The sequence below is a fragment of the Thunnus albacares genome, chromosome 21, assembly GCF_914725855.1.
Source record: "Thunnus albacares chromosome 21, fThuAlb1.1, whole genome shotgun sequence".
NCBI classification, from domain to species: domain Eukaryota; kingdom Metazoa; phylum Chordata; class Actinopteri; order Scombriformes; family Scombridae; genus Thunnus; species Thunnus albacares.
The window spans coordinates 12,921,765-12,933,084 of record NC_058126.1 but is presented as its reverse complement, the minus strand read 5'-3'; positions in this window follow the sequence as shown (position 1 = coordinate 12,933,084).

Genomic DNA, 11,320 nt, shown 5'->3' with positions numbered 1-11,320 from the left:
AAATGTCCAAATAAAGTGTGACTGAATAAACACATGAGACTATAACTGGCTATAACTCAACTGTCACTTATCTTTCACTGTAGCCAGGAGGATGAGTATGCCAAAATAATCCTGGCAAAAAAAACAAAGAGAACACATCCTAAAGCTTCTTACATACATTCATTGATTGTCCATCCTGTCTTCTCATGGTGAAGCCTCTCCCAGCATGCACCAGGCTGGGAAACACCCTGGACACATTGCTAGCAGTGTCTGACGGGTCTCCTTTACTGTAAAAAGATCATTATTTAAAATGAACTAACCAGTGCCTGTGAACCGCATCAATTCTCAGGATCAAAACTATGACCGACGGAAGCTAAAGGCACGAACAGGCAAAGGTCATTTTCAGTTCAGAGAGTATATATGTCTCTCTGTAAATCTATTCACTGAGCCTTTGGCTCACACCAGCTGTCTGTGGCTGGGGCTCAACATGCCTGCAGTCAAAATTGTAATTTTTTTTTTGTTTGTTTGTTTCCCCGGATAGCCTGCAGTGACCCGCTACTCCTAGCAGTGATGTAATTGCACCAGACAATCCCTTCAACATCTCTCATCCATGTTCAAAACAGAAAAACGCTGGACTTTAAACTCGTGGAATATCATCTGGTATGACATGACAGATCATACTACTCATGCTGCACTCACAGATGCAGATGCATACAGCTAGCGGTAATTCACTCCATTGGCTTGACATTGAAGTGGCTGCAAAGAGGAAGCAAACAGAGCCACAAACTGTAATAAATCCTGTGTTCCAATTTAAAGCTTACATGTACAACAATGTTTCCACTTACTCTCCTACTGAGCCGTCATGCTTTCTGGACACTATCATTTCATGAGAAAATAGTGTTCATGCTGATGATTTGCCTCTGGAGGCTCTGCAAGACTGATGATTAGGCTGTTGGAAAGAGAAAGAGGAAAAGACTACATTAGACAATTTTAGCATGTATCACTTTTCAACATGTCTTGAAGGGAAATGATACAAGAGATTATGATGAGTAGGATTATGTTAGCAGTCAGATGTTGGAAAAATGGAAATTCACACACATAATAAATCAACAAAAGAAGAAAACATACACAAAAAAACACTGCAAAACATGCTAGAGACCAATTGAAGGTGAACTATTTTAGTTCACCTTACTAACACTGATTGATTGAGATGGTCTCAAAATGCCAATACCTGCATCCCAAAGTCCATCTTCAGGTATTGTACGTGTTACGCCAAACATTCAGAGTGAGGCCAGATTCAGATTTATTGTTGAAGTTTAAAAATCTTTAAACATTATATTTTATGCACCCTCTCCTGAGTAATTTTTCTTCTCGGCTGGGTTCTCTGCAGGCATGCTGCTCCTGTTGACTCTGCAGTTAAGAAAAAAAAGTTGCTCACCGGTGGACTTGACCTGAAGAAAACAAGTGTCAGATTTTAAATCAATAGTGGCGAGAATATCTGATTGTCCTGAAGTAAACAGCAGGATATTTACTTTATCAAATTCGGCATCAAGTGTTTTAACCTGGACAACTTCCTGACTTAAATACTCAGATATTAACACATATTTTTTTCCTTATTTCAGTTTTCCTGACTGTATGTTATTATGTAGCAAATGATCAGAACGCTACTAATTTGGTAAATTATTTTGGTCTTTGGCAGGTGATTGGGAGAATCAAAAGCTGCCCACATGGATGTTTCATAACTAGTCACTGGACAGAAATGTTACCATTTTAACTGTCATTGCTCTGACAAATGACAGCTCTTGAACAAAGACGTTCTGCAAAATGACTCTCATTCACCGGTGCCGAGGTTTAGACATGGACCAATTTCATTTTGATTCCCAAGGCAGCTCTTCAGGTGTCCTTACGGAGTGTGTTCAAAGTACAGATCCCACAGTTAGCGTTAAGATACATACAACTGTATCTGAAAAGTAGATTATTAGGTTATTACAATGGAGGGGCTTAAGTGGAGCAGAGGAAATGTGAGGTAAAACCCCCTGGCTTGTGTAGCTGGTTGTGTATGTTTTTAAATGCATGATTTTAACAAAATTTGGAGTGATCTTGCATTTAGCATATTTTCTGGCTTTTGTGATAGCCATTAGGGTGCTATAATTACAACATTTTTCAGCTGAAATTTCACTAGTTCAATCATTTTTCATGTTTTTACCTGAATGCAATGCTATGAATACCACCCAGGAGAGACTGCCTGAAAATGAGCGCCATTATCCTGCATTGAAATGATTAAATTATACACGGCAGACATCAAAGCCTACTATATAAGTCTTCAAATTTTTATTAAAGCAGCCATAATTTCCACAATGACCACCGGCACACTTAGACACATTAGAGAACCTGAATTTAGCAAGTGAGCCGGCATTGCACTTTCAGGTACTTCTGCATTGGCTTCAGTTTTGAGCCGTGGTAGTTGCAACTCTAAACACTTTCTACCTTCTGTCATGGTTGGACAACACGTTGAACTAACCAGTTCTCCCTTGTGTGACGGCCCCTGTCTGCTTGTTTGTGCTGTGTCAGTTACTGTGTCTACCCTTGTTGTCTTTGAGGTGCCAGAGAAGCTGATTGCAGGAGCTGATTGCAGTATCCAACCATATCTGGAGCACCTGAGTCCAGTGCTCTAGGATATAAAAGTCCCAGCTTCCAGTATGGCTTGCTCTTTTCCCAGCGCCTGCACCCTTTTGCTTTGCTTAACCTTTGTTTTGTTTTTACTCCACAACACCTCACCCTACACTATCCACATACATCTATATGAACACTATGTCACTGACTAACACACCTCATATCTGAAGTTACCTTGCAGTTTATTTTCTTTATTACAATAAATAACTTGTTTTTGTTGGCATTTGGTGTCTTTTCCCATTTTTGTCATGGCCTATGGGCCGGGTTATGACATTTGTATAACCTGTAAGAGTGCACAGTTTGCAACTCTGTGAGGTTGTACTTGCTAAATGCTAACGTCACAATGCTAACATGCTGATGTTTAACAGATATGTTTACAATGTTCACAATCATAGCATACTAGCATGCTAATGTGCTAATTATCACAAAACGCAAAGTATAGCTGACTCTGAATGTGTATTTGGCCATAAATAAGACTGGATGAAACGTTAAAGGATAACCACAGTTATTATAATTCAGGGAGACGTGAATGTCTGCTCCAAAATTCATGTCAACCCATCCAAGAGTTGTCGAGATCATTTCACTAAATCCCACACATGCCTGCCTCATGATGGTGCAAGAGGAAAAGTCATGGGGTTGCCAAATCATCAGGATTCATCCTCTGGGGAATATGACTGTCTGTACAAAATGTCATGGCAATCCTTTCAATTGTTGTTGTGATATTTCAGGCTAGATCAAAGCAACAGACTGACATTGCCATCATTGCCGCTTGCATGGCCAAAAAAGCACTCATTGGCATGATATGACATATCTCTAGAGCCAGTTTTCATAGACTGATCTGATTAGGATGTCTCCTGGAAGCCTCCCTGTGGACGATTTCTGAGCATGTCCAACTGGGAGAAAAACCCAGAACACACTAGAGGGATTATGTATCCCATCTGGCCTTGGGATGCTTTGGGATCCTCCTGGAGGAGCAGGAGGATGTGGCTTTGCCTGCTGCCAAACTTAAGTGGACCCGGATAAGCACTGGAAAATGGGTGGATGGATGGACTGATTGGTCTGATAGAGAGACATCCATTAAAAGCCCCGAACTGCAACACCACAGGTAGGATTGGAAAATGAGACCTGCATCATTTGTGGAGATCATGTTTCATAAATCAAACACATAAATGCTTTGTTGCAACAATTTATGTGTGAATAATATTATTTTTAATGGTATGAACCTGTTCACACCTGCAAGAAATCAAGTGTCATGTCACTGGAATTTAAGTTTCAGAGTTTTTCTGCCCAAACATTACTTCTTTTTTTCTGAGATGGTATGAAACCTCAGGTCCTTCAATTACATTTGAAGGCCATAACCATTTTACACTCCAGAAACATAATGATTACATTGAGGCGAAAGGTGAGGTCTCAGTGTGAAATAGCATTCTGCTGCGCTAATTTCCCCTCTGGGAAGTGTGAGTGAGGAACAGCTTTCTGTCAAAGTTGGACACAGCTTTTCTCTGCAATAGCTCTGTGACACTAATCCACATCCAGGACCTGGAGGCATTGATGAGTTTTGGTGGAAGAGCATACAGTGACACTGACTTTGTAACTGTCACTTCGCTCTCACTATGTAGGCATCATTTTCTAAACATCCAAACAACAGACAGATGCCATCATCTGATCAGGACAGTTGTCAGGCATTTAAAAACATCTTGTGCTGATTGCAGGTCAATCTCAGGCTGGGCCTCTACAGGGTCATTTAATCCTGATGTCAACAGTCAACTTATTATAATGGTTTCATGATTGCAAAGTGCAAAATTGTGCACTCTGAGAGTAAACTAAATAGGTGAAAAGAGACTCGCTGTTTGTCCTTGAGGAGATGCAAGAGAGGGCTGTAGTTATTCCATCATTTAGGCTCAGATTGCTTATCAAGTCAGTTGATTGTGTTTGTCTGTGTTTTGTCACTTTGCCCGCCTCACTGACACCTCTGACAAAGGGGAGGGGGTTGTGGATTTGTGTTTTGTCAGATGTGTGCAGAGACAGACATAGATCAGAATGTATAGCTAGAATATAAAATAAAGTATGACAGCTGATTGGCTGAACCACAGCTGGCAGACAGGTCTTTTATACCTCACAACGGTGAAAATCAGGTTGGCTGTCAATGTGATTGCTGTCACCACAAGGCACCTTCCATTAGGGCCCCCTTCAGACATGATCCCCTGAACGTAAATGTGACAACAGTTTAACATGTCAGTTACGTAAAAGTCATGACAGTTGCATTTAGTCACATTTCTGTAACACTTTCAACATGGCACAAGTCTGAATTGAATGGTTCCAGATTAACATACAGGCTAGAGCAGCAGATGGTTTAATACACAAAGAGAGAAACTAAATGCTCATCTTGTTTCTCTGATTAAAGTCAGTGTAATAAATTTCTCAAATAGTATCATCTCTTATGCTCTAAGAACATAAAATCACCTTAATAAAAGTTGAAAAACTGGGATGTGTGTGTGTGGGAAAATGTTCCTCTTGGGTTGCGGGGCAAAAGAAGGTAAGAAAAAACCCTTGTATAACCACAGTAATAATCAGGCCAGCTGTCTCCCTTCTTATATTTTTTACTTTATTCCATGCCAACTGCATGGGTGAATAAATAAATTAATATCCAGCAGAACTCAGAGTCAAAAAAAAACCCAGAACGCTTCTTCTTTCATATCATTAAACTTTTTCAGAAGTGGTAGTACTCCATCTGTTGCACCAGGTGCCAAATATCACAAAAGAACAGATGTCTCGTTCTGTCTGTCATGTCTAAATAAATCTGTAAGGAACATTAACGTAAAACTCACCTTTCTCTGGTTTTAACATCTTGATGAAGCCAACAAATGTTGCACATTCCTATGTCTGAAAAGGGCTTATGATGCACAACGTATGTCATGTTTTCACCTTTCAGCCTGCAGCTGCTTTTTAGCACATCTCCACTGCACACAGCAGAGCAGCCAAGCCAAAGTACAAACCACCTTTTAAGACATGTGGGAGCCTTTGAGCAAAGAAAGCTTATCCTAAGCTGCCAGACCACGCTGAACACTGGAAATTGAGGTTTGGCACTCAGACATAAATGCATGCCTCCATTACTGACATCCAAAAAGCCTCCTATAGTAAATAAGTCCAACTAATCAGTTGGTGCACTCGCCACACAGCCAACTTTGCCGTTAGCTATGTGTATGGAAATGTATCCCTTTTGTAAACTCAATAAAAGCTGAGATTTTAAGTCTGTAGTACAGCAGGGAGAAAAGGCTTTTATGTCATGTATTTGTGTTCTGGAAATGCTGGCATCTTTGTTACTTTGTGCATCATCAGGCTGGTTCTTTCGGCCATGAGCATCACGCAGAGGGACAGTCTGACTACTGGAGCAAAATTATACCAATCATCACTATTGGTATAAATTGCTTTAATTGCATAAGGGTGCAGGATGTGGCCCTTCAGTTTGACCTCTGCAGCAGCTCAGATAAAACTGTATTGATACAACAATTTGCTAAAAACTTTGGATTGATGACATGGAAAAGCCTGAGGGCTGTGAGCTCCATTTTCTGGCCTTCAATAAGCTTTCAGATTCCCAGCCAGCCAAAGTGCCTGCAGCCCAAATTATATGAAGAGTCAGATAAACGGAGATGTGACTGAAAGGAAAAGTTATCTGTACAATTTTTACAATCTGCCACAATGTGGTGACACAACATAGATCAAGCAAGATACACCTCAGGAGGAAAAAAACTGGAAAGCAGTCATGATATACAGCAGCTTGATCTCACTGTTAGTTTCAAACTGTATCGATTCGAGTCTTGGCACAAGATGTGTTATCGTGATTCTCCTTGGTGTCTCTGCTGTTTCGCTTGAACAACTGATGAAAAACAAGAGCTGCAGAACTCCTATTCAGTTTTATTCAATTCAAACCCATTTGTTCTCAATTCAATTTCAGATTCACAATTGACTATCATGTTCTTGATCTGAATCGGCAATGACATACTGATTATTTCCCATTGTTACCAGAAAACAAAAGGATGTTTATAATGTAAAATATATTGGTGTTGACCAAAAACGCAGCTGTAGAAACTCACTTCCAATTTCCTCTTGCTCTATTCATTCTGACCAAGCTCAGCTGGCTAACGTCCTGCCTGCATATGTGTTTGAATCACAGGCTGACAATGACACTCGCACACACACTACATTAATGCTCTAACCTTCACATTAGGTTAAGGCTTTTTTTCAATGGAGGCAGACAAAGGATGTTGCTTGGTGCCTTGGTGAGAGGATTACTGGAAACATATTGTGTGGTCATAATAGTTGGGGTTATATTGATGATGGTCGTATTGCAACCTCAGTTTCATACTGTTAATTGTTCTGTGCCGTTGTTTAAAACACAAATAAATGAAATGTGGATACGGTCTGAGAGCGAAACCCTTAACACTTTCATCCACATTTACAATATCCTGATCCATCTATAAAATCACCTTCACACATTTCCGGGGCTGATTCTCTAAGATATTAACTGACTGACAACGATGATATGAGAATAAAGAAAAAGTAATTTGACATTTGATAGGAAGTCCATTGATAATCATCAAAATTGAAAGAGATGGAATCAAGATTACACATAAATCCCAACGACTCCACTTTCTAACTTCCTAAAGCAAAATATGATTCTGCTGTATCTCGGACCTTTTTAGGTTCTGTATCTAGGTACATACTGGCAACCTTAAATGGTTCAGTATAGAACCATTTTATAAACCTTAATTCTTTATAAGCATTAAAAGGATCTTTTACTTTCCCAGAAAAAAAGGTAGCATTAGGTTAAGTTTTACAAAAATAGTGTATAATTAATGAAATGAAAATTTCATGAATGAAAATATCTGTGGCGCCAGCTGCTTCCTGTATACTGTTTGGTGACTCACCTAGTTTATTCGGATTATGTTTGGCTTATGTTACAGGGAAATTCTCAGTTGACGGATAATGTTAGAAGTTTAACTAATTGGCTAGCTAACAGTTAGCTTTAACTGACATATGATCAACATGTTACGGTTTGTTCAGACAGGATGCAAAGTGAATGTTTGGCTTGCGTCATTCACACAAATTTGATTGCCGGACAGTTTGTGTTTATTCGCAGCCAGTCCCTCCAGGATTTCACAGATTTTTTGTGTGATTATTGCGGCCATAACTGCTTCATTTTGCAGCGGTAATGTTTTATGTGCTCTTATTGCGGTACAATTGTGGGAATTTGGAAAAATTGCAAGCAAAGGAAAAGCATGCAATTTTTAAAAAACTACTGCCCATAAAGTGTCATATGAGATCACTTCCTTGGATAAAAAGCATACTGCAAATCACAGAAACAACTATATTTCAGTGCTAATTTTGTAATTTACTTCTTAAAATGAGAACAATGGGCTCAAACATAGGTCCATCTTTGTTGTCTGAACAATGCATCAACTTGTATTTCTAACTAACTGAATGCAAACCACATTTGGGAACATTTGAGAGTTGTTTTGCTTGGTCTATGGCACCATTTTTGTTGGCAGGTGAGGTTTGTCCATCTTCCACCTGAATGTGCACTGGAATCCTTGCTGAATGCACGCTGCAATGATATAAGTTACCACGACACGAATTTTGCTCCAAATCACAAGTGGTCTGTAGATTTGGCCATTTTATGGCGGTAATTTAGCAAAATTGCAAGCTCTCGCAAATATTGAGATTTCTTGCATTAACGCTTTCGATTAAAAGCCCACAATGTACAGCGTAACAACCCCATAGTTACAGTGTAATCTTTTGTACTAATGGTGTACCAATACAGTATGTACCGATACATATATGTTGGTACAGGGGAACAAGATGTGAAGTTATGGAATAAGGAGGTAACAGTTCAGGAGCTTACAATGAACTTATACTGTAGTTATTTTTTAATTATTGGGTACCTATTCTATTATTACAGGATATGTACGACCTACTGATCACCTACCATCACCTCACTGGCATATTTTATTACTGGATGTTCGTTTATGGCCTCTTGGCCATTGGTGAACAGAGTTCACCCACCGTAGATGTCACTCACTTTTGTTTTGGTGTAAACACATGTTGACAATTCTGAAGTTATTAAAATGTTGAAAGTCTTCTCCCTGGTAATTGTTTTCGTCCAGCACAATGGCTCCTCAAGAAGGTGCAAGCTTACTTTTTTTCAGCTCTGTGCACTGGCTTCCTTTCATCCCAGGAAACAAATATATAGCTATAGCTAATATAAATATAGCTAAAGGTAAAACATGAGGTATCTTCTGACAGCAAACTGGAGTTAATGTAGTTTGTTCTTCCATGTTCTGAGGCAAGTAAAATCAAAACAATTGACTGTTCTGACATTATTATCTGTAGTTATAGAATTAGTTATATATGTGGTGGCAGTTTTCTTCAGTTACATTTAGTTACAGAATAACTATGGGGTATTCAGGCTGTAATCTAAAGCACTGATAGTTCCCCTCTTGTTACATGTAGTTGCAGGGTAACTATAGGATACGCCGGCTGTAATCTTAAGTGTACATTACATTGTACACCTTATATCATATTAAAAATAAAATCACACATCCTTAACTTAAAACCTTTATTTAACATACTTCTTATTTCAAAATAAATTAGAAATCTTTGAGGAACAAACAGCATTAAATTCTTTATTTCTCTGTTTTTCTTGCATTGCTTCTTCATTTTATTCTTCTTTTTCATCTTCCTTCCCACTCCTCATGAAGATGACAGGGTTGAGGTTTAGATGATGGGAAAGAAGCTGGTGCACCGTGACCATATGTTGACCCTATAGAGAAAAACTGTTAGTGTCAATCTCTTGACTGTAATTATAGTCTGAGATATCTGGATTTCTGACAGCTATGATGTCTCCCACTTGGTGAGAAGTTATAAGTATCAAACTGTGGCCACACAGCTGCTAAACCATCTAGATGTGAATAAATGTAATATTTATGGGTTATATAAGGCTATACAGGAAAAATATCTAACTAAAATCAGGGTCTTGTTTGTCAACAAAGCATTACAAATATGTGGCACAATAATAATGGAAAAGTTGAAGCTAATTTCCAATTATCTGATGGGACAAGCTTGCAACAATAGTAGTCATCTAGCAGTAAGGCAAGAAGTCAGAAGCATGGACAATTTTCCCTTTTATTTGATTTTACTGACAAAACCTAAATGCAGCATAGGACACATTTGATATGTTGTTAATTGCCAGCAAAGGCATCATAAGTTAATTTAAATTCCAATGAGGATGTGTTGAAAGTTTAGCCAGTGCAGTAGCAGATTATTTTAGTGTAAGTTATGTGAATAAAATCCCCTGAACATGTTTCAGCTTCTGTGAGACACAAACCCACAAGTGTTATACTGTATTACATTGAATGTAATGACATTACTATTAGAGGAAGCATGTTAGCTTGTAAAAACGTCAGGGTACCGCTTTGCTCTTCCAGCTGGGTGCACAGCGTTAGCTTGGACGTGAAAGTCTGGTAGCTAACTAATGATTATTAAGCTAACAGTCGACAGCACGTTTCATTTATTCAGTTAACGCTACATTTGACAAGAGCCACAAACCAGACAGCTCTGTATCAATAAATATATTAAGGTTATTACCCACCATATGTTTGCTGTAAAGTAGGTTTGCAGAGAACAGATCGGGTGTGTTCCTTCATCTCAACAATGTACACCTAAAATGTGGGCGAGCGGAGAGCCTTTTCCATTTCTTTATAGAAAACATTCCGTCGCCCCTTGTTGTGATCTGATATTAATGAAGTGTACCCAATCAAATCGCAGTGAACTTTGATGACGCTGATCACTCGCTGTCTGAACACACAGTTAAGAGCACAATTCGATTCATGCACACATCTTATGCTGAATATTAAGAAAACAGAGAAGGTTAACGTGCAAGAGAAACGTCTAAATAAGAACCACTAACTCATTCCTACGTTTCTGCATGTAAATAATTCAGTGCTTTAATTCATCCGTTGCCTCTTCAGTGTGGACACAGCCTGACACAGGCAGCCTGAGATTAATTGAGCAGTGAAGGACTCTGGACCTCACATAGATAGAAGTTCTTTGTGGACATCTTTTAGTTTTCCATGGTCTGCTCGCAATACATCACCCCCTTGGATGTAAAGGTCAGTTGGAATGCAAAAGAAAGAATAGGGTATTTTATTTCAATCTAATGACTCCAAATTGTCTCCTCCAACATACGGCTACTCTTGTTATCCATCTGGAAAGGAAAGAGGCATGTCAGTTCATGCTGTCAAGTAGAAAATATATAAATCTTTAACAGCACGGGCACTTCAGAATAAATCACAAGATCCAATTTTGGATCTCTTACATAATTTATTATTTTATCCAAATTATGTTCATTTGATTGAAGAAGGACTATGACTCTGCTCAGTGCTTTTGATTGCTGAACAACCACGTCATGAATCAATGTAAAAAACTTTTGTGACAATTGCAAGTCTGTCCTAGTCACACCGCTGTTTTCTGCTAAGCTGGCGTTTCTTTGTGTTAAAAAATGCAGCCCTCCCATTTATTTAAATGGGACCAGTGTGATTACACAGCGGTCGTCCAGCTAAAAGTTGAACCAGACTCAACTTTTGCTGCAACGCAACCCAACGTCATCTAG